This window comes from Patiria miniata, unplaced genomic scaffold, assembly GCF_015706575.1.
Source record: "Patiria miniata isolate m_02_andy unplaced genomic scaffold, ASM1570657v1 HiC_scaffold_6, whole genome shotgun sequence".
In the NCBI taxonomy this organism is placed as follows: domain Eukaryota; kingdom Metazoa; phylum Echinodermata; class Asteroidea; order Valvatida; family Asterinidae; genus Patiria; species Patiria miniata.
Window position 1 is genome coordinate 23,491,988 of NW_024037073.1, and position 19,855 is coordinate 23,511,842.

At 41.1% G+C, this 19,855-nt stretch overlaps 1 long non-coding RNA gene across 2 annotated transcripts; it reads left to right on the plus strand.

Annotated features, from left to right (window-relative positions):
- The first annotated feature begins 1,344 nt into the window (after positions 1-1,344).
- LOC119743544 lies at positions 1,345-17,952 on the plus strand. 2 transcript variants are annotated; one of them, XR_005273048.1, is made up of 6 exons: positions 1,345-1,411; positions 5,386-5,582; positions 15,368-15,517; positions 16,323-16,371; positions 17,277-17,340; positions 17,915-17,952. It is a non-coding gene; the product is annotated as an uncharacterized LOC119743544 (long non-coding RNA). The 2 variants fall into 2 exon arrangements; XR_005273049.1 differs by lacking the exon at positions 1,345-1,411 and adding an exon at positions 1,424-1,555.
- The last annotated feature ends 1,903 nt before the right edge of the window (positions 17,953-19,855 follow it).

A 19,855-nucleotide genomic window follows, 5' to 3' on the forward strand; every position in this document is an offset into this window, starting at 1 on the left:
GATCCATGACCTTCAGGGGTGTTTCAATTTTTTTTTCAGGGTTTTACATCGTTTCTCGAATAAAGTCTTTACGAAACTAATATGATGACGTGACGTTGAAGAAGTCAATTTAAAACAAGGACATGTTTGGACTCCTTAAAAAAAGTATAATTTGTAATTCAAAAGCGCGTGGAACTGCTGGCAAATTGTTCTTACTAAAACACACCCTTGACCAATGGTGTGGTCCAAAGAGCACTGCGCAACGTGTGTTTGTCGTGCACATAAAGCTGCATGTTCGTTGAGAATAAATCGTGTACGTTCGTATGAATCGCATTTAATAACGGTATATGCAGGTAATACGTACGTACGTACGTACGCAAGGGGTACGTACTATGGGATCGCGGTTTATTTTGAAGCTTCTCGAGTCGAGTACGCAATGTTTGCAGGCTTATGTTTAATATCGGCGCCGGTATTTTTGTAAGGAGGTTACCTCCTCCTTCCCTCACCTCCCCTCTTTTCCCCCCTTCTATTCCTTTTTTTTTTTGACTCAAATTTGACGGGGGGCACGTGCCCCCGCGGCCCCCCCCTGGATCCGCGCCTGGGATGCACATATTGTGACGTACGTGAGTAACCACTAGCTTAATTGTCACTTCCTAACATGCTCAAAATCCAAAATGTTTAAATAGGATTATGTGAAAATCTTAGATCTGCGGTTTATGCAACAGGATTGGCACAATTGCGAATCCCACGCTTTGTGAATGCAAATCGCCATGATCGCATCCTTGGTATAGGCCTATGATTCTTTCCCTGCTAAATACTCACGACCGGACCATGAACGTCTTGCAGTTTTTCAGGTTTTTAAGAAAATCGAGTTGACGACGGACACACTGAAACCACCTCACAAGTAGAGATACAACACGTTCCTCGACAACGAATCTGGAGAAAGTTGCATGACCCAACATGGCAACGACATCATAGGGCAAGGGACACACCAACTTTTGCGAGACGGGCATTGTTACATTTTTGTAACACGCAGACAACAAACCACCACGTGTGAATATTATCCATCCATTTTGCACCTGTCAGTATCACAAAACACCACCACCTGTGCGCGCCATCACGTGGGCATACGTCATACCAAGCGCATACCTTGGGATTTTTGTCAATTTTTGTATATATTGGTAACGGTATTGTTCTGCATTGAAAACATCGATTGTCAACAGATCTAATGTTACAGTTGTTATGCTTGCATTAGACTGTTTAATTAGTTGTTAAAATGATTACGTAGACAGTTATGACTCTAAGGCGAAGCTTAATCCGAAATTTCAGAAACGTCACTGTCAAAAAATGTGTTTAGAGGGCGCTGTACCGGCGGCAGATCCAAGAATCAAGATGACGTCCCATGTCACCGATGTTCTGCTCGCAAACACGGGTAAAACTCAGCTGTTCTCCAATAATACTAACCTTTCAGACAAAGGTTCTCTCAAAAAAGTTCCAGAGATTATTGTAGGAAAAATAAAAAACTTAGTGCATTTAATTCCTATGTAGGCCGAGTATTTGAAACGCTTTTTGGTTGGTAAGTATTCGATCTTTATCGTTGCATCGGTTGCGTGATACAACGTATGAGAACGGGTGTCGGTCACTAAGCTTCGCCCGGTAATCCTTACTAGTATTATGACTACTCCAAGAACTATGAGGCTCTCCAGTGAGCCTCATAGACACAGAACCCCGCAAAATTGTTGTCAGCACAAAACACTAATTAAGTACAAAAACGTCCATCCCAACCAAGCTTTTTCCCACAGAACCGCTGCACAGTTTGCCCCTAAACTCCGTACAATACCTCATGACATACGTTATGTGCACCCAACAAACATCGGTGGATTCTGTCTGTTTTCAGCAAAAATGATGAAAAATATGCCCTTTCCGCACTGAGCCAACCTAACACTTGAAACGAGCACGCGCCCTGAATGATCGCAGTCATTTTCGGTTCGATCGCTCGGAGCGCGCCGCGGGGGTATGGTGTAGGAGCGGAACGATAGTATGCGCATGCATACAAGTGCAAGTATGTACCCCCCGCGGCGGGCTCCTAGCGATTGAACCCGAAAATGACTGCGATCATTCTGCGCGCGTGCTCGTTTCAAGTGTTAGGTTGGCTCAGTGTAGTCCGAGTAACTTGGACCCAACTTATCGCCTTTTTAAAAATTTGGACATGGTCTGGCGATAGTAGGGTCCAAGCTCATTCCTCGACCTAGACAACACAGTCACTGACAGTCCCAAAAACCAACATTTTCCAACAAAAAACATCAGATTTCACCTTCAAAACGGCCTCCAAATTACTAGATATGTCACCTGAGGTACAAGTAGACATAGATGATTAAGATGGTTGTACTTAAGTTTACTTACGATCCGGAAAAAAAGTGAAATTTTCCGTTCAATTCTGGAGACCCCCTCTGCCTAGGTTGTCGTTGTTGTGCTCACGTTCAAAACTGCATGATAATGGCGTCTGACCTCGACCTCATGCAAATGTGGTGCGGCGCGCTTGCGCATAATGCACTGCATGCATACCCGGCAGATTCCCCTGCGCCGCGCCGACGACTGTTTCCTGATGTAGAGCGATGTGTAAGTTCGCGGTACGCCTGGCTAGCCAGCGCGACTCCCAGGCGTACCGCGAACTTACACAGCGCTCTACATCAGGAAACAGTCGTCGGCGCGGCGCAGGGGAATCTGCCGTGTATGCATGCAATGCATTATGCGCAAGCGCGCCGCACCACATTTGCATGAGGTCGAGGTCAGACGCCATTATCATGCAGTTTTGAACGTGAGCACAACAACGACAACCTAGGCAGAGGGGGTCTCCAGAATTGAACGGAAAATTTCACTTTTTTCCGGATCGTAAGTAAACTTAAGTACAACCATCTTAATCATCTATGTCTACTTGTACCTCAGGTGACATATCTAGTAATTTGGAGGCCGTTTTGAAGGTGAAATCTGATGTTTTTTGTTGGAAAATGTTGGTTTTTGGGACTGTCAGTGACTGTGTTGTCTAGGTCGAGGAATGAGCTTGGACCCTACTATCGCCAGACCATGTCCAAATTTTTAAAAAGGCGATAAGTTGGGTCCAAGTTACTCGGACTAGGCTCAGTGCAGAAAGGGCATATTTTTCATCATTTTTGCTGAAAACAGACAGAATCCATCGATGTTTGTTGGGTGCACATAATGTGAATATGTCATGAGGTATTGTACGGAGTTAAGGGGCAAACTGTGCAGCGGTTCTGTGGGAAAAAGCTTGGTTGGGATGGACGTTTTTGTACTTAATTAGTGTTTTGTGCTGACAACAATTTTGCGGGGTTCTGACTCTATGAGGCTCCACTACGTGGAGCCTCATAGTTCTAGGAGTATATTATGACCCTGTTCCTACGTAAGGAGGGAAAGACTCACCAAAACAGTTGACTAAATCATGACACTCAAAATTGACATTCTGATATTTCTTGACCCATCTGAACAATTGGCATTGAATGACCAATGACATACTTAGTCCGAGTAACTTGGACCAAACTTATCGCCTTTTTAACATTCGGACATGGTCTGGTGATAGTAAGGTCCAAGCTAATAGTGCGAGCTGGACAACATCATCCTGTCACTGTCCCAGAAACCAACATTTTCCAACAAAAAAACATCAGATTTCACCCGCAAAACGGCCTCCAAATTACTAGATATGCCACCTGAGGTACAAGTAGACATCAATGATTAAGATGGTTGTACTGAAGTTTACTTACGAACCGAAAGAAAAGTGAAATTTCTCGTTCAATTCTGAGAGCTCCCCTCGCGATCTTGAACACGTTAAATTTCTGACTCGTGTTAATGTTTGAGCGACGCGATTTTTTCTTCATGCCCAGCGTACATTCGATGGTCCCCGTATCCCGAGTGCGATTCCGATACCGAGCGCGTGCGATGCATCGATTATGATAATTATCACGTTTGTAAACACAAACTTGCATTTCAAACTGTAAAAGGATATCAGGAACCAGCTTGAACTGGTATCCGCCATAAAAGCTGCGCTAGAGTTCACGACTCCCTATTATCGTTCGAAATGCACATGTGTTTACAAACCTGATCCAGCCTACTCATTATCATAATCGATGCATCGCGCGCGCTCGGTAACAGAATCGCACTCGGGATACGGGGACCATCGAATGTACGCTGGGCATGAAGAAGAAATCGTGTCGTTCAAACATTAACAACACGAGTCGGAAATTTAACGTGTTCAAGATCGCGAGGGGAGCTCTCAGAATTGAACGGGAAATTTCAAAGATATAAATTGTCTCTACAGTGTCTCTCTACAATTGTCTCTACCTTTTCAAATATATAAAAAAAAACCAATAATTATGGACAAAAAACGTACAAAATGAAAAGGAAAAAACATCGTTCGCCTTTGAGTTTGGTTCACACATTTGGACAATTTGCCGGGTTTACCTTAGATCAGCCGTAGTTCCATCGGAAAGGATGATAGATTATTTTCATTTTACATGTGATTTAATGTAAGAGGAAACCTGTAGCTTATAAAAATCGTCATTTTTCGAGTAAACCCATTTTGAAAGCTTCGTGCCCTCTATGATTGTACTTAACTGCATTTCTGGGCCGGGAACCAGTCAGTTGTAAATCGTTTCAGTTAAATGTATACATTTCCAACGCGTCCAAAGATTACAAATGGAGCGCCGCGGCACGTGGCGCGTGGCTAGCCATGTTAACGGGCCAAATTCCAGGGTCTGTGTACAGGTACGTGCACACTAACGTTACATTCAACAACAAAAACGTATAACGTGAGACCTTACTTTTCTCATTGAAACGGTTTCCGACTTAAATGATATTTAAACTTTCTGTGGCATTCTTGACCATTTTCAGTGAAGACAAGTTTACAATTACTCGGCAAAACTGCAAAAATTATCCCCTAAACTGTCGCCTGTTTTGAATTTGTGACCCAATACTTTCCTACTACACGACACGGAAAAACAAAAAAAATGCAACAAATACTCTCTGTTTTTTAGCGCTAAGGTTTGCAAAAGTGACTTTGATTGCCTTAAATTCCTGTCTACGTGGAAAGAAAAATTTATTTAAGTACTTTGAGCGTGATGTTGACCGATACTTCAGTGGCTCAAACTGCCACTGCAGGCATCCATGTTTGCTGATTATCAGTATTTCATATTTTGAGTGCACATGCGCACAAACTAAATGAGCGGCTGAAACATACGTGCCTTATTAACCGTTACAAGTCCACTAGCTTATTGATTGGGTTTTTATATCCTAGAGTTTAAAAGTGCTACAGGCAAAACTTCATTCGAAAGTTGGTCCTGCTATTTGGGTTTTGGTGTTTTTTACTCACCCAATATTTTGTAATTCTTTGCCCAGATCTGTTGGAAAAGGAAGACCTTGGGACGCGCATCGGCAAATTATCAACTCACATTGATGAGATCAAGGGTGAAATCTACCACGCCGTACACGAGAAGTATGCCAACTACAGACCCACCAGGGACTCCACCCAGGAGCTACACAACAAGGTGCAGACACTGTCCACTGAGATGCAGACTCTCAGCAATAAGATCAAGGTATGTCATAGTCTTAAGGCCCTAGTAACACATTCACGGTTGGACCTACGAATATCCACCGTTTACCAAGAATCAATTGATCACTATGAACCGTCAAGACTCATGGAGAAATTGACTTTCTAAGAATGCACTAGGGTTTCAGGACGGATAGCCACAACTTTCGGAGGTTTCTCTAGGAATACACCACGGTTTCTTGAATGGATTGTTTACGAATATTGACAGTATTACCAAGAATAATGATGTTAATGCCACAGTTGTCTGCGATTGGGCCACGGATGACCAAGGTTCTCCTACAAATAAAGCATAGTCATATTCGTAGTACAACCTTAGCAGAATTCAAGCATATCTGGGCATAACCATAGGACATCTGTAGTGAATTCGTAGAGAATAGATTTCCACCACGAATGAGCTACAAATCTCCAAGAGTATGTACAAATAGCTACAAATAACACTACGAATTAGTACAGTTGTTCTATGGATGTCCCCGGGTTTCACTGCGCATTGATTTTCATGACGATTCACCACGGACGTTTGGAACAGTTTAAAAGTTCCGTAGCGCCTCCACGAATACCAAAGGAAGATGAGGGATAACCACGCAGATATTTAGGATGAATACAGTACTCCCACGGTTATCACAATTCTCAACTGTGGATAGCTGTAGCTCCAAACAGTGAATGTATGACTGAGGCTTAACGGCTAGACATTGTTATGGTTTGATATGCAATAACCTGCTGCAGTGATAAACCCACACCCACTGACCAACCAATATCACCCACGAACCCGTCGGAACAACGTATAGGCCAATTCCTACTGGTTGTGTAATGTGCGCGCACCTTTGGCCTAATATATGCAGCGCGCATTCAAAAACAATTCACAGTAGTTCCCAAGAAAACTTTCAAATTTCTTCAAGTAACGTAAAACATGCAGCAAGACGTTTGTGCAACTTCATTGGTCAGCACTTTTGTTGTGTGTAGTTTGTGTGGGACTCTGAAAAAGAACAGTAATTGCCTGCGGAAGTAGAACATGCGCACTTCCCCCATTTTTTTTTGGGGGGGGGGGGGGAGATTTTATGAGTTTCCCTAGACTTTCCGATGGTGGGGGATATTGGTTGGTTTTGATAGCCACCTCTTGCGACGGCGGGTCATCGCTGTAGCAGGTAATTGCGTATCCGACCATAACATCGTCTAGCCCCTAGACTAGGTATGTGAGGCTGTGTCTGATGAGACAGGCATTGTTGTCTGTGGCAATGGCTTTTGACTTAATGCACTATCAGGGTTCGACCTTAGCGGTGGTCCGCTGGCCAAACGCCAGTTGAATTGCCGGCAGACCAGCTGAAACACCTTGCCAAGTGGTCCGGCTGGCCAGCTGAAAAAATCTGTGTCAAAAAAATGCTTGTTGTATTTATTTGGTTTCTTACTTATATGTACATTCGCTATTTTTTCAAAAGAAACCTCCGTTATTTTTACAAATTTGCTTCGCGATATGACTACTTCGCAATTTGATGTCACGGTGACTATAATCATGTGCGTAATCCGGTAACCCGTAATCCAGCCCAATGCGGCGATGACTGGTTCCCGCCAAGCCAATTTAGAAGACATCATGATGAAAATGCGGTAACTAGTCTGTGCACGGCTATGCGATCGACAGCGCTAGAGCATTGCTGCTATGCATCGTGCAGGCGCCAGGCACGTGCTCTGTCAACTGGTCGGATTCGACATCGTTATAATGCCAAGAAAACACCAATGGAGAAAGAACATTTTTGCAAGTTAATTTTATACAGAATTGATCTAGCTTGTCTGTGTATGTATTTTCTGTGTTCAAGAGTTCATTTTGAGAACGCACTACTCGTATTTGGAGTGATACATGCCGTGTGTTTCCCGAAATTTTTGACCGTGAAAACGGGTCGGTCGGCCCATGGTGGGCCGCTCGCCACACACGCACGCATCACACACCTCAGAGTTTTGGCCAGCTCCCCATGTCTTGACTAGCGATGTGCATATGGTGTGAACGACCTGAATTTTCCATTAATTTTTGGGTAATCCTTATTTTTAGGACCCCTTTCCTATATAAGGTTAAAAGACTCACCAAAACAGCTGACTAAATGACACTCAAAAGTGACATTCTGGTATTTCTTGGCACATTTGAACAGTTGGCAATGACACCTCTTGAATATCAGCAGGTTTGATTTTGTAGAAAGAGGGCAGGGTTTTGATTTATGAGGGGACGATGACAAACAGAAAATAGATTTAAAAAGCAAGATGGCGACCTGCCAAAAAAGGTAGGAAAGTCACTTTTTCTTTGAAAGTGCTTTCAAAATTATAACTAACATGAGTTTGTCTGAAGAAAAAAGACTTCTTTAGCCTGCAAAAGTCACTTTGGTACTGGACAGTCATCTGCAAAAGTCAGTTTTGAACAGAACTCGTACAAAAACTTTTTTGAAATTATCGAACGTAAATATATTAACAATAAAGGTAGGTTTTATTCACTTTTTGTTGCTATTTCGTGTATAGCTTTCGTAGTGCAATGAAAATAGTTCAGGCTAATACTTCGCATATAAAAAATTGAATACCCCATTCACTCTGCATAAAAAAAATTGGCAAAAAAAGAATTTCCGACCGACCGACCCTATTTTTGAAAGGCATGTAATTGGAAGCAGAACTATTTTTTTTGGCCTAATTAAGGTAGGTTTTATTCACTTTTTGTGGCCATCATTTTGTGTATAGCTTTCGTAGTCAAGGGCGGATCCAGGGGGGATGCCCCCCCCCAAAAAAAAAACGAAACCAATTTTTTTTTTTTTTTTTAATGTGACATCGCAATCAAGGCAGGCAATGAGTACACCACCATCTTTTCCTCAAAAAAAAAACATTGGTTAAAGTGGTCAGAAATTGCCTCAGATCGCACCACAGAGCATCTAGAATCCAAAATGTTTTTGGTGCCCTTAAGCGGGCCCCGAACCCCACGCCGTAATTTTTTGACCCACTTTTTTTGGGGACCACAATTTTTTTTGGCCCCCCAAAAAAATGTGTTCTGGATCCACCCTTAAGTAAGATTTGAGGCTTTGCATGGTGAAGATACTAAATAATGAAAGGTTTGCAGAAACACCATGTGCGAATAATTTCTCAACTAAGAGAATGGTTCTGAAAGAACCAGAGGTATAGTTTAGGCACTTTCCTGAAGACGGTCAGAGCATACTGACCGGAACGTCGAGTTGATACCTCTGGTTCTTTCAGAACCATTCTCTCAGTTGAGAAATTATTCGCACATGGTGTTTCCGCAAACCTTTCATTATTTGGATCCGCCCTTGTTCGTAGTACAATGAAAATTAATCAGGCTAAAACTTCGCCTACTGAGGCCTAATTGAATACCCCTTTCAAGCTGCATAAAAAAAAATTGGCCAAAAAAACCCCAAAAATCAGACCTACCAACCCTATTTTTAAAAGGCATGTAATCTGAGGCAGAACTTTATATTTTTTTTGCGGCCTCAGATCATGGAGGAAGAAAATAGACCTCTATTGCTCAGGTGACATGGGTGTTGACTATAGTCTAGTTTAATAAGACTGATGTGAAACTGATTAACTGGTGGGTACACGCTGTATAAGACGGACCAGTCAAAAACCTGGCGGACCAGTCAAAATTCTGGCCAACTGGTCAGGCTGGCTAGTCAAAAAAAAAAGTTAAGGGCAACCCCTGTGAAAGATAGTAAGGGGACTAAACTCCCTGTGAAATTATCCTTTCTGGCAAGCTCTCAATTCGAAGAAATCAACGAAACTCATTTCCAATGGTGCGTCTTAAGAAGCACCATAGGAAAATTTAAATTAGTAGTTCGTTTTGTTATTCAGCGCAGTGCGCACAAGCATTGGAACGACGCACAGGCGCGCGCGGTTGCTATAATTTGTCGGATCAGTGCGCGACATCGCGTAAAGCTGCAATTCAAAACAATTTGAAACATGATTTAGCAACTTTTGATTTGAAATTGAGATCCTAGAATGCTGTTTTTCTCGGAATATAAAGCTGAATCTGAGCTGAAACTTCATCAAGCAAGTTGTTCTGTATCCTTCATTAGATTTTGAACACATTTATTGCTTCAAACGAACAAAATGCACTAATTACAAATGATGGACTATAGCTTTAAAGGACAGGCCTTCAAAGTGATTCTGTTGAACCTTTTTAATGTTTAAACTGAGAGTTTATTGCTGGAGATGTTTGAAGACAATTGTGACAACGATTCTTGAAATCACATTTTTTTTGAGGAGACAGGTTTTTAGGGTCATTGTGTTTAAATGGTGATATTTTCTGAATGGATTGACCACTTTACTTATCCATTTTTTCATCTTAAAGTACCTTAAGATGTTTGCTTTCCCTTCATTATTTTTGATGCTACATATTTTTTAAATATGAAATATAATTTTTGGGATTTTGGTTCCATTTTTTTTTTAACTCACCCTGTGTCAATCTTGAAGTATCGTGTATAACCACACACCTGAGACTACCGGCTTTTCTCAATTTGTTTTTTTCATTTCCCGGACGAGCCCCCATTTGTCACATTCCCTGGTTTGCTCCTCCCCAAGAAATATAACCCTCAGTAGTCTGGTACACCGTCACACAAAATAAATTGTCGAGTGAATTGACAATTTATTTTGTGTGACAATTTATTTTGTGTGACGGGTGTACCAGACTTCTGAGGGTCATATTTCTTGGGGAGGGGCAAACCAGGGAATGTGACACTGAAAGTTGGTTGCAATCTGTTCTGGGCCTGCACATTACTGATGACACAGGAAGTATTGACAATTCCCTACTTTAAAGTAAAATACTTTTCTATTCTTGATAATATACTGTGAATGTTTCTCGTTACCAGTAAGGTGTTTCACGGTAATATGCGCCAATCACAAGATGGAATTTTTGCAGATGAAAATCAAATTAGGTTTCACCCTTCTCCGATGTAAATACACACTGTTTACTCAGTGTGTTAAGGGCCTGGCACATTATATGCGATCTCAAAGGAGACCTTACGGCGACCAAAAATATTTCATAAATGTAACAATCGCAGCGAGGACACAAGAAAATGACAACTTTCTGTATCAAAGAAGCTCAAGCTACGCTCATACTGTGCTCTCCCCACGCTTACGATGCGCTCAACTCGCTCTCTATGCGCCCCTGTCAAGCTCAATTACTCTATCTAGTCGCTGCCGCTGCGCTGTCACTGCGCTCACACTACGCTCTGCTTGCTGTTGATACGTCCTTGTAGCTCACGTCGCGCTCTCTATTCGACCAAAATACGCTCATGGGACGTCACTTACGCTGTATAAATACCACGACAAAATGGTCAATACACAGTCCAGTTTCAAAATTATTCTACAAGTTCAACGCAGTCGAGTTACCTTCTCATGAAGACTACATCAACTGTCTTGCGCCTAGGCTGCCTCAATGCCCCTTAAATGTCGCACGATTCACGCTCGCACAGCCCCTCGAGTTGCGTCATTGTGGCGCCTTGGCCAGAGCGCCGAGGTGTTGTGATTGTTTTGTGCATGTTCAAAGACCTTGTTGCTCATCGGAGACCATTAAGACCCTCCGGCGCCCATCTGGCAACCTATGTAGTTGTTGCTGCGATCTAGTAGTTGTTTTTGTACCCCAGCTATTTTTCAAGGACGCAGTAAAAGCGCACATAAGATCGCAGACAGTGTGACAGGGGCTTTACCTCCCGAGAGAAAGTTGCCTCATACACGAATATCAATGCGTTGTGTACGGCGTGTGCAAGCACTGAGAAAAAGGAACATTGTTCTTGACAGCTGTCCAGTGACTGCTGACTCGCTGTGTGTTGTGCATGCCCTTGGCTTGGTGGCTTGCTGCTGCTTGGCCTGGCAGCATGGTGCTCTTGGTCATTTTCTGCCTGTGGAATCACACGAAGCTCAATCTGCTTCCCTGGCTGCAATGGTCGGCTGGGATTCCGTCTTGGGAAGCAACGACAGCACATGTCTTGCCACTCGACCACCGAGCTAACGGGATTGGATGGCTGGTTCGAACGGAAAATTCCATCTTATAATAGTTTATGCGGTACCCGCCGCTATGTACATCAGATTCGAACCGGCCACCCGATCCCGTTAGCTCGGTGGTCGAGTGGTAAGACATCTGCACTAGAAAGCAGGAGGTCGTGGGTTCGAGTCCCACCCGAGTGATTTTTTCCAACTTTCACTCGGGAGGTAATACACTGAGTATACAGTTTTTAAAAACGTTGGTGCAGGGCAAAACCTAATTTGATTTATATCACCCCGACGCAAAAATTCCATCTTATAACGACAGCACAGTTTGAGGAATGAGAAAGCCTTGACTACAGCTGCACAATAGTCAGCGTTAGTCAGCACTGTAGACGAGGGAATTAATTGAGCTATTGATAAGTCTGAAGATTTTCTGCAAGTTCTAGATATTCAATAGCTTGGGCAGGCAAAGTATAAGTTGTTCCCAGAGTATAAATAATTGCAGCTGAAACGTTCAGTGAGTTCAGAATGAAAAAAAATGGCAGTATTGATGATAACCGTACAGAGGAGCTTGCCTGCTCGCTTGGGACAATTTGGCAACTGTGCTGATTGCTTGCACACTTTAACTACTACCAAGATGTACAAAGCAAGAGTGGCTACTAAACAGGTAGTGTTGGTAACAAATTAATCCAAAAAAAGATGTCTTTAAAGAAAGTCTCTGGCAAGAATATTGGGATCACACCAACAATAATTGTTGGCACCCAGAGTCCTGCTGATATCTTTGCTGCTAGAGATTTAGAGGCTTTTTCCTTGAATGTCAGAGGATTGCGCACTGCAGAGAATCTCTCAGCTGCTATGATCACTACAACATAACTAGAAACAGCAACAAACATGTATTTGAATCCCAGGACATACCGTTATTTTGTTTTACCATTTTGGATTTCCTCAAAAACAAAAACCGTGAACGAACTATTGACCGTTTTGTCGTTTTACAGTTTTGTAAAACGGTCAAACTGTATTAAGTCACACACAAAAAATACTTTTTGTTGTTGTTTTTAATTGTAGAAAGCGTTAAACGGTTAGTTGCTTTATTTTAGAGTGTTATTTTACAAAATCATGACAATGACAAAATAGTCAATAGTCTTGCCGACCATTTTTTTGATTTAGGTTCGGCAATTAAGCAATGCACCTAGGAATGTTAATGCGTCCTTGGGATCGAGTCATTGCCTGGGCCCTCCTTACATTTTCGTTCTCATGACAGAATTTGCGAATTAGCTATTGAAGAGCCGCGTCGACTTAAACTCCTATTTCCTTCAAAATATCTGCAACTTCATCAAACGTCTTATATATACCATCCTGTATCCATTGTGAAAAGTAATGCCCTCCCTTGCAGTTTTCCAGCGCCATTTTTGCTTGCAACTCTTTAAGCCCCACCAACTGAATCGCATGAGAAGGGGGTCAGGGTCTGCGCCAGGAATCACACCACGCATTAATTATGCCGAGCCAACACTCGTGTAAAGCAGGGTCCCCCTCCACCCCCTTGCCCACCGCCACAAAATGCACCACGGACTGTTAACTATGACACTAAAATAAAAAAACAGTGTGTATTCAATACTGACCGTTTTGCTGTTTTTCAAAGTTATTTCTCGATCGTTATGCTATAATGAATTTTACTAAACTGATAAAACGGAGAAACCGTATTGATATTAATACCGTTTGTCGTTTTATAAAACTGTAAAACGACAAAACAGTCAATGGTTCACTTACTGTTTTTGTTTTTGAGGAAATTCAAAACCGTAAAACGAAATAACGGTATGTCCCGGGATTTATTTGACACTCTGGAATGCTTTGTACACTTCGGATGAACACAATACAAATATATATGGAGTCATAAGGAAGAGCAAGTCAGCCACAGCCAGATTGGATAAGTAGATGTTGATGGTTGTACTCATTGACTTCACTCGAATGACTGTGAAAAGAAAGACCAAGTTTAAGAGGAGGCCGATTGGTGCAATGATTTCAGTACTTAACCATAGTATTTGTTAATTTCTTTTGTGAGTCTTGATAAAGTTCTCAAGGTGCTTTTCAACTTCATCGTTCTCCATATCCAACATTTTATTCAGATGTAGCAAAGAGTGTTCTGTCCTAGTCAAGATCACTCCAGTTTTATACTAACAGCAAATATAAGACCTGGAGCAATGTGTAGTTGAAACAAAAAGCTTCTGCATTTTTTCCCCTTAGTGTTTTTTTATCTCTAAGATTTGTAAGGATTAGTTCTTTGTTCCTTGTTTTGAATGCATACTAAACCAAAGTAGACAATAGAGTTTCACAGTTGACTTTGGCACAGATGTGCTTCAGAATAACTTTTTATTTTCTCTTCAAGACTTTTTTTACATGTACATTGTGTAATCCGTCGTAAAGGTTTTGCTCATATCTAGGTTACTTTAATAAGAAAAAGTGAAATGGCACTCTGCACTTTTTACAGAGTTTTACAGCTTATAAAAGATCACAGACATAACGTAACGCTTGCATTATCTATAACTGAATAAAATTAGATGCAGATCAAAAAATGACACAAAATCTTTCAGGTCGTAATTTTGCTTACAACATATTTATTTATATCTCACATATAGAAACTTGACACAAGCTTTAGATTTGGTGTTTGGATAATCAAGAAAGACATTTAAAATACAGATACAAATAGTCACTGCATCAACAAAGATTTGAAACCATGGAATTCCTACACTCTCTTGCTTGAAATTGAAAGTGTACTTAGACTTCTGCTATCAAATGTTATACTAAGAAATTACCCATGAACTTTTCTTTTTGTTCTTGGCCCAAACTGATGACCAGCTTTGCCAACAGATTGGCTCCCGTCCGTACATTATTGATACTGATTGTGGGGGGGGGGGAACCAGCCTATCCAGCAAGAACAGAAATAATGTTTGGCAGCCAATAATTTGGAATTGTAAAGTAATAATTCAATAACTGAGCTTTTTTGTGTTTGGTGTTTCATTCAAAAGTGAATAACTTTTGTATTGCTTGAAAAATAGCAGATTGGTAAAGAAATCTGTTTTTCGGGATGAAACTCGAAAATAGCACGGAACTTAAAGTAAATTCAGTACCTCATCTGGCATTTGTTGAGCAAAACTGTTATGTGGACAGTTTTCCTTTTTTTTTTTCCTAGAAGGTACAGCATTAACCCTAACCCCCCTAGGCCCAATCACCATTCATCTTCAATCCTTCAAAATCCTCATGTGCTTCAATCACCATTCATCCTCAATCCTCCAGAATCCTCATTTGATTCAATCACCATTCATCCTCAATCCTCTAGAATCCTCCAAAACCGCCAGGAGGATTTTGGAGGAGTGAGGTGGGTTAGGGTTAAAGGTTGCATGTCTGTGTAGAGTGTGTGTGCGATTCACAGTTTCAGATGATTCTTATTTTATCTGATAAACTGTCTAAGTTGAACACATTACCCTCATTTTTTCAAGCTTAATCTTTAATTTGCTCATGCACTACCAGAACTATGTACTGTAGTTAGGAGAACGGTTGTATGTAGAAAGATGACAAGTTCCACACACAATCCATTACCCTTTGGAGATACGGTGGACACAATACGAGGGCGCTATTTGGTTTGGGTCTAGTCTTTTGCATAAGTTACCCCAATATACCCAAATCAAATAACACCCTTGTATTGTGTCTGCCATATATCGAAAAAGGCTTATAGCAGTTGAGCTATTCACTTTTTCCAAAATTTGTTAAGACTCTGGAATACTGAATGTGCTTTTCATATCTTTTCCCAATCTACAGGTTAAACAACACGGTGACTCCACTGTGGAACCAGCCGTATGAGGACCAGCTATCCACCAAATAGACCAACACCAGGGAGTTTCTGAGGAATTTATCCAAGATGCTGCAATGGAACATTGGGGAGATGTCTCCCTGGCTGAAGCAACAAAGGTGAGCTACCGGCCAAAGACACGGGATGGTTGTGGGCCAGAATGGAAATGTGATCTTCGTTGACAAGAAACTGTTTCCAGACACAGTTTTCTGGCAAATGGGCTTACATGTACAGCTGCCCTGAAATTTCATTAAAAGTCCAGAAAATGATCAGTGCCTCATTTTTCTTGAGAATCAATTAAAACTCAGCAAACTTTGGGCCAACTTCTGAAATAAACTTCCTTTCCACACACAAAAGTCCCAAAGATTAAAAGGGGGGGAGGGGAGTTGGTAAAAAAAATGTTTACAAACAAAAAGCAGAAAAATGAACACAAAACCAAACTTCACAATTCATAAGCTGCTCGAATGAGACTCGCACCAACAATCTCCTGCTTCCTAGTGCAGATGTCTCAACTACTTGACCACCAGGCTTGCTGGGGTTGGCTGGCTGGTCCCAATCTGATACAGCAGGTGCCACAATCAATGAGTTTAATTAATTGTTTACGTAGGGGAGTTGTGAATGTGAATACCTGGTTTTGACCTTCACCAATGTAAATTTGAATGCACTGTTTATTCAGTGCTGTCTGAGAGCTTACGAGCAAGGATTCCGCAAGCTTGCTTGGGTGGGATATGAACCCATGACCTCCTGCTTACTAGTGCAGACATCTTAACCACTCAATAACAGAGCTTGCAAAGGTTAGTGGGCCAGTTTGAATCTTCTGCATATATATAGCTTTGGTTACCACAAGAAATTCACAAGCCTGTTGGAGTGGGATTCGAACCCACACCCTCATGTTTAATAGTGCACTCTTCATTTGATTGACAGGAAGAACCACAGTGGGATGGAATGTGAGTTGCAGCCAATTAAGCCATCGGTGTGTAAGCTAGGTGACAAATATTTGTTGATAAAAATATAGATTTTATTTAAATTTATTTGTAGTATTGTGAATGATTTCATGAATTATAATCTCAATGATAGTTTACATTGGCACATAGTGTTAGGTTAGCCATATGGAGAACTTTGCCACCCATATGTGCAGAAAATCAAAGCCCTGCATGCTCTGCGGTCACACACAACGGTGCATTGACCCGGTGACCTGCACAGCCCTACTGTGTAGACCGGACAATACATAAACAGCAGGTCGATCCTCAGAACAAAAGCGATGTCTGATTTGACAAGAAAAGTGACCCTTGTTCTCCTCAACCAATCTAAACGGTTGTTACATGAATGGAAAGCTTATTGTGTTATCTTTCAGAAACCGTGCGAGGTAATTGTATGCGACCGGGTTCACACGTGTGCTGTTCGAAGAAGTAAACCCGCACCCTCAAAAATCGGGGAAATGTGCCGTGACCTCCATAGGAAACGCGAAATTTTCACTGAGTTGCCCGTTTTTCAATGAAAAAGTGCACATAATTATTCGCCTTTCATCATAAAGAAATTATATTCATGTGAAAGAGGAAAATCTGTATTTTGTGATGCGATGCGAGGAAGTAAGTTTAACCGACAAACTTTCCGCATATTAATGAAAATTTGCTCAGAGCGCCTAGACATGAGCCAGTCTTCCCATGTAAACAGAGCTCCACTAGTGGCGAGTGAGCAAATGCTCCCTAGTTCTCCATATGTGACTGGTGTGATCTTTGAACTCGGGTAGATAGATAGAGTCACCTTACTTGTACTAAATTTATATTTCAACCTGGATTTCTTGTTAGATAAACTATACAGCATGTGAATCTTTTGTGGGGTAAATGTTCGTGACATTGTTTGTTTCCTCATCAACAGCCAGTATTAGAGAGTTATCGCAACAAGTGTGAGTTTACCATCGGAAAGAGTGTCTATGGCATCGGTGAGTGAAACTGGCATTCATTTTTTTTTATTCATCCAACCTCTACGTTTTGTGGTTCTGCATCCTTTGGATTTGATGATTTCTGGGCAACTCTGAAGTGTCATTGGTGGGATGTGAACAAACTGGGTCTCTCTCACCCATGTTTTGACCAGAGGTGGGGGGATGGGCAATGGCATCATCATGTGTTAGGAAAAATGCTGCTCGTTGAATCCTGTCAACATGACTTTACAAAGAAGTTGAAGTAGTTCTGAGAGAAGCAAAGAGCAACCCTAGGCACTCTTAAATGAAAGTAAAGTTTAACATCAAAGAATTTCTTTTCTTGGTTTTTTTTTTTAAGATAGAGCACACCTATCCACCAGTATTGGTGTTCAAGGCACTGCATCATTAAAAGTGCACATTGCCTGGAATGGCAAAACATTTCATACAATGTGCCTGTTATGAACACCGCAACCGAAAGTTTCAGGAATTTTTTTCTCAGTTATTCCCCTAAATTCTTGTCAGGTCTACATGAAACTTGGCCCTGGATAAATTGTGCAAACGTTTCAGATTCATGTCTTATTATTTTCATTGACAGATAACACTGTTGGTTTCCGGCTTGGCGCTTACAAAAGTAAGTATTTCCTCTGAAGTTTCCTTTTTGCAAAAGACGTAGATCAGCTTATATGTTTGATTGGATCGGCTGTCGCGGGGGCGTGGCCTATTGGTAGCTAATGCTGATCAATTCCAACCAATCAGAATGCAACACACAGAAAGATTGACAGGTGTACATATTGTGCATTGTCTAATATGTCTGTCAGGAATTAATTATTGAAAAGAAAGAAACAAGCCACAAAAGACTTACACCCTTGTCATCCCCTTTGCTGACCAATATGTTGGCTTACTTTTGTGGCATGAATATTGAGGGTATATGTTTGTACTTTCAACATTGACCAGCAAGCTCTTTTACTCAATAGGGATTTTTTAACAATTACTTTTGTACAAGCAAGAATTAGATTTTAAATAAAAAAATTCAGGAAATCACTGTTTGTTTAAATGTTGCTAGTGTACACTTTTATTTATTTTATCACTGATCTTGCTTTTACACGCAAATTTGTTTGTCCTATAAAAAGTGTGTGACTTTTAGAAACATGGTTTGCCCTGCAATTTTTTTTCCCAAATATTACTAGGTATCAGAAAGACGTAAGAGCTCAAACACCGATTTGGTGATAGTACATTTCTGTATTATTTGTGTTTAGAGTGTTAAATTACACAAGGAAATAGCAGCTTTAATGAACATATAAAAAGCAGCAATTCCTCGGATACTGTGCAAATTAAGATACATCTTGTATGATGCTAACTTTACAACGACATTCATATTTTACAGCATTGATTTTTCAATTACCCAAATTTGAAGTACCCTTGAGTCCATCTAAAAGAAATATTAGAATATTGCTTTGCATTTAAACATCATACAGACATGGAGCTCATAATGCAACAGACTAGTGGTGCTACACAGATTATGTACAATTATAGAGCATGCAAGTCTCGCCAGTTCACATTCACTTTTCATGTGAACATCTTGGTACCAAACACTGACTAGTCTAGCCACAGACTCCCGTCTTTGAATTCACCCAATGAACGGAAGTGGAGGTCCACATTTTTTCAATTTACTATAGTAATCAACTTGCAATATTTTTTGAATGTGTTGTAAATTGGAATGATTTGTTCTTGTTCAGAACCCATTCTTTACCCTTGACTGGATAAACCTAGTAAAATCACCTAGGTTTTTGAGGTCAACTTGCACGCTCTATTGACAGAAGTGGATTACAAATTGCTGACTTTAGCCCGGTTCAAACTTCACACAAAAGCATGTGCCAAGCAAAATTCATGTCGTCAACAATGGTGGACGCCCTTCGAATGTATTGTTGACGTCAGGAATTTCGCTTCGCTTTCGCCTTCGTGTGAAGTATGGACCGGGCTTTTAACTATCAACTACATTTTTTTCCAGCTAGTAGCTGTGATTACAACTTTAATACACCAGACTTTAAATCCCATACTGTACATCTAAAGCCTACAATGGTCTCATATTATATATCTGTGCTCTGCAGAAAAAAAGTCTATACCCTTGATTTCTCCTTGCTAAAGGATTTTTCAAGAAACTTCGAACAAAAAACAGCACTTTATTTGGTCTTCAAAAAAAGTTATTCACATTGTGCAACATGTATGCACAAAGATTGGTATACATTTGGAATCAGATGCTCCTAATGCATAACTTGCAACTTTGTTGATCTGTTACTTAGGCTGTGTCTGAAACGGGCTTCTAGAGCTATGGCTACGGCTATTGTCAGATTGTTCCCATGTAATTGTTTTGGGTGAAGACCTAGACAATATAGCTCTAGCCATATCAAGTTTTTTAATCTGTTCATTTGTGCATCAGGTCTTGACCTACAAGATAACCATTCCACCAGCACCTCTGACGTACCGGTGACTGGCGCTGCCATAACGGATCCTTATCACTATCTGACGCAACAGCACT